Source organism: Chaetura pelagica, unplaced genomic scaffold (assembly GCF_000747805.2).
Source record: "Chaetura pelagica isolate M959 unplaced genomic scaffold, ChaPel_1.0 scaffold149, whole genome shotgun sequence".
Taxonomy (NCBI): Eukaryota; Metazoa; Chordata; class Aves; order Apodiformes; family Apodidae; genus Chaetura; species Chaetura pelagica.
The window spans coordinates 355,690-360,503 of NW_009954411.1; positions in this window are offsets into that span (position 1 = coordinate 355,690).

Consider the following 4,814-nt stretch of genomic DNA (forward strand, 5'->3'; position numbering starts at 1 on the left):
CTGTAACAGGTGACTGAGACCATGGCCCTGTGGTGGCACAGAAGGGTTACGCACAGACGTCCCTGAGGGGGAGAGGGCAGCTCAAAGTTGAGATCAACCAGTGTGTGGATGTTTGGAGAATCTGGGATATGGAATAAAATGCAAGAAGCAGCAAATTGACAGTGTCAGTGTGACCTCCCAGCTCAGCCATGTCTCTGAAACAGGAAGAGATGCCTTTTGCTGCCTGCTCTGTGGACCATGGATCAGTCTTTCCACGTGCACCCCAGAGCCTGACTTCAAGTCATCCTGGTGGAATGACACCCTCTGGATGCTCCCCTGTTTGGGGTGGGAAAGCCAGTGCTGGATCTGTCTGCCCCATTGCAGCCCAGACAGATGCTGATCAGTGCAAGGCCAGCATTGGAGACATGGTCCTAACAGCTCAGCAAGAAAGGGCAAGTGAGGATAGGTGAGATGGAGGGCAGGACACCTCTGCACACCTGCAGCTTCCAAAAGCTCAACAGCTCTTCTCTTTCTTTGTCTTTAACAACAGAATCTCTTAATACTTCTTGGATGCAGCCAAGGATCCTGACCCCCTTTGCTGCTACATCACAGAGGTTTCCAGGTGGGGTTAAGTGGCAGCCAGAAGGCACTGGATTGTGCCCAAGTATTGTGGGCTTGCCTGGCAATTGCAGAGGATCACAAGGTGAAGGAGGAAGGTGATGGAGAATGGGGCAAGAACTGGAAGACAAGCAAGCAGGCAAAGGAGAACAGGGAAAATGCAGCAGGAGAAAAGGAAGAGAAATGCAGAAGGCACTTTCTGACTGCACATGAGATGTGTGGGAGGATGAGTGATGTGCCATGCTGTGGTAATGCAGGGGCTTAATACAAAGTTGAAGTGCAAATACAATAATGACAGAAGTTAAAGGAAAACTAGAGTTTTTCATATAAAACTGATGTTTCTTCATAAACCTTTATTTATCTTAAAAAATGAAGAGCAATCTCTGAGCCATGTAAGAGCATTTATCACCTTGGAAGGTGGAGGTAGGAGAATGTGTAGTTCCCTGGCTGGGAATTTGTATAAATTGCATTCAGATTAGTACTGAGCCCACCTAATGTGTTAGCTCCCCAGTCCCAAACAAGCCTTAAACTGGTTTTAAAAATGAGCCTGTCCCAAAGCCCTGGTGCCTACAAAACTACAGAGAAAACCTTCAGTCCTAGGGCATGTCAGGCTTTGTGCCCTGTTGGAAATAGGACTATACATATATTTAAGGCATAAGCCAAGTGTTTGTCTGATGAAGAATTTGGGTGCTTCTCTTCTGTGGTTCTGGTGACTTTCAAGCCTCTGTCACTGACACTGGACTAGGCTGGGCAGAAAGGCTCTCTACATGTACAGCAAAGAGAAAGATCACTTCTCCTGTCTGACCTACATCACTCTCTTGTCAGATTTTATATGCTCTCCAGCTAGCCCAGGTTTTTGAGCTGTCCTTCAGCTCCCAGCTAGGGATTACCTGTCTCTGCTACCATCTGTAAAACAGGTGTCTGATGCCTACTAAAAATATTAAACAAAACAGGGAAAGAACAGAAAAAACAAACAAAAAAAAAAAAAACAAAAAAAAAAAAAAGGAAAAAAAGAAGCACCTGAGAATATTTTACTAAACCATTTTCAAGGTCATGAAGCCAAGCACTCAAATATTAGGAAGCATCAGATTTAAGGATTTCTGCAAAGTCTTCATTTGGTCTTCTTGTGAGCGTGCATTGTAATACAGCCTTAAATATGTGATTGCTTCTTTTTCTTCAGACAGCATCCCTGCCTCAGTGCACAGAATAGACTTGCTCACTGAATGAGCAACTCTTCAATATTTCATTTAGGCTCATCGTTCAGTGTGTGGCTCAATGCATTATTTACTGCATACAGCACTGAATACAGAATCCTTAATTTCTTGCTGGGTTGTTTTTTTTTCTCCTTGTGCTTTGCTGTAGACTCTTCCTTCTTTACAAAATTCAATTAATGTATCTTCACAATAGAGCTGAGGGGTGAACTGGTACTTATGCCTTCATTTTATCAAGGAGGGCGTGATGCACATGTGGTAAAAGTGAAAATAACCCCAAGTATCAACTGATTTTTGATTCACATTTTAATTCTCGGACGTGACTTCCTTGAGCACTGTGCTCTCAGAGCAAGTCCTGCTGATGTTTTTTGCAGCTGTGTGGTTACTACGTGCAGAAATACCTACCTGCCCAGGCTTAATCTTACTTACTGTAGGTGCTTACAGTCAGCAGAGAGGTCAGTGGGTTTTAAAGCATGATTCATCTCACCCTCAAATCGATACCAAAACCAGATCCAATTAGCTTACCCTGAACGTGCCTCCTTATCTCCATGTAGAATAAGGGAGCCCAGGGCAAGGAGCTGAGAGGCAAAAAGCTAATTCTGGCTTCACTTTCATGGGTGAATCCCATACTTTTGTAAAATAAATGAGCAAAAAAATCTCAAGCAACCCTGTAATCCTGTTTTTGCAGAAGCTGGGAGCTGGGTGAGTGAGTGAGACAGACATTTGGAGGCTGTGGTGGGGGCTGTTACTGTGTAGGGCCACACTCAGCTCCTGCTCCTGCCACAGAGCTCCCAGATGGTGCTCAAGGAACATCCCTCAACCTTTTATTAAGCTTTTTCAGTGCCCACCTTCTGTGAAAGTCACCTCTCACTTTGAACCTCTACAAATCAGCTTTGCTTGACCTGATCTCCACAGGGCCCCTTCACAGCCAGTGACAAGTGGATTTAGCCAATTCTCCTCACGTCTTTGGAGCTCACACACCTTGGCTCCATGTTGTGCAAAGATGAGGCAGTTTGCCATATTTTGCTTTAGAACAAGAGTGCCACTGCAGAGAGAGCTGGAAGTACCTTCATAGGGCAGCTCCTGAGGCCTGCAAAGGGGCTCTTCTGAAAGGAGTGAAAGCCCTTCTTGAAGGTTCTACCCTCAGGCAGGTGTCAGGAGCCCCAGGATGAGCATCTCTGCACTGGGATCTGACTTAGATGCACCACTCAGTGAGTGCAGATAAATCTCAGCTCAAGGGATGTTTCCACAAAGTCGAAGTGTCTGGCAGAAGAAAGTATTTTTGGCTGAAATAAAGATTTCCTTTCCAAATAGCTGCTTCTGTCTCACTTATTTTAAAGCTCTATTTCTTTTTTATAATACAATTGCTGCTTTTGGTGGTGGAGGGTGGTTCCTCATCATCCCCTCCTGCTGCACAGAAGACAATACTCTTCAGCTTCCACAAGATAGGGGAAAAAATCAGAAAATTTAGTTACATTGAACTGAATAGTGAAAAATATTTGTGGATAGTTCAACCAAATGGAAAGGAAGATTCTCCAGCAGGATATTTTCATCAGCCACATCCAAATTATTTCTGCCTTTGAGGTTCATGGGTTTCTGCAACATTTCATTGACAACAAACCTCCCTTTTGAAACTCCATTGCCAAGTGAGATAAACCAGAAATTGAAATCCTGGAATTTCCCACTGGGCAGGAACTGCAGATGCTGCCAGAGGAAGAGGCAGTGGCAGACTTTAAGCAGCATGACCCTGGCTCACTCCAGTGTCAGCAAACCTGGCACTGATCTCCAAGAACAGAAACAGCATTTGAGGAAATAAGCAACAGCTTGGGAAAGAAACAAAGGAGTGAGCATCTTGTTCAAGCTCATGCATCTGCTTAGGAGGACTGAGACATTGGTACAGAGCAAAAAGACTCCAATTCTGCTATTTTCTCAGTGCTACCTGCTTGAACGGGCTATGAGTATTCCTTGAAGGTAAGTCTTTGGTATGAAAGGCAGAGCTCTGGGCTTGGTGGAGCCAAATCAGGGTTCAGGCTGATGTTACGTGCTGGCACATTTTTTTTTTCCCAGTTAGCTGTGGAGTGAGTCTGATAACTTGTGTTTAACCAAAGCTTCACAGAACAGCATCTGGATTTTATTTGATAAGGTGGGGTCTGCACTTCTGGGCCCCCAGGAGACTCTCCCAATTGTTCATACTTACATTTCTAATTGGAATTTCTGCAATTTCCCCCTCCAGCCAATGGTTACTTCCTCTGGCATTTTGTAGAGCACATTTTGATTTCCTTCCCTAAGAGGCTGTTTACAAACCATTATAGCAAGTCTCAGGCTTGTCTGTTTCTCTGATAGTCAGAATGTATTGAACTCCTTCAGTGTTTCATAAAAACTCATTTTCAAATAATTGTATTGCTGTTCACTGCACTATCTTCAATTTTTCACTTGACTAGCTGCACTATTCCAGGGTTAGTCCCTCCATTGCCCAAGATGTAAAGTAACTAGCTAATCCTTTTGTTTATCTATCTGAAGATCACACACAAGTCTTTTTATCTGGGTAGATCACATTGAAATCTTGTATGTTGAGTGGGAAAGAGGTAATTTTTGCTTTGAGTACTTGTAGAGCAGACAGCACAGAGGGTTTGATCCCTTGGCTCCTGTGTAACCTCTCAAAACTGCACCCATTGCTGCTCTAGGCTCAGTCATGTTCATGGGCTGCTCTGATGGTTTGTCTTGATGTTGTACAGGGGGTTGTCACAGGTGCCTGGCTTCCCTTCATGCTTGCCAGGATTTCTGACATATCTTTTTGAGCCTGTTCATACTTCATTTTGCTGAGGTACTTAATAATGAAACAAGACAAATCTGTCTCTGGGTCACTCTGGAGACCAGAGATGGCCCAGTCTCAACAGGCAAGTCCCAGCCAAGATTACTGGTATCATTTGCAGGGCTTTAATATGTAATTTGCCTTGCACATTAATATCTTGAATTAGAAATTCTTCCTCATTAAGAATTCTTGGA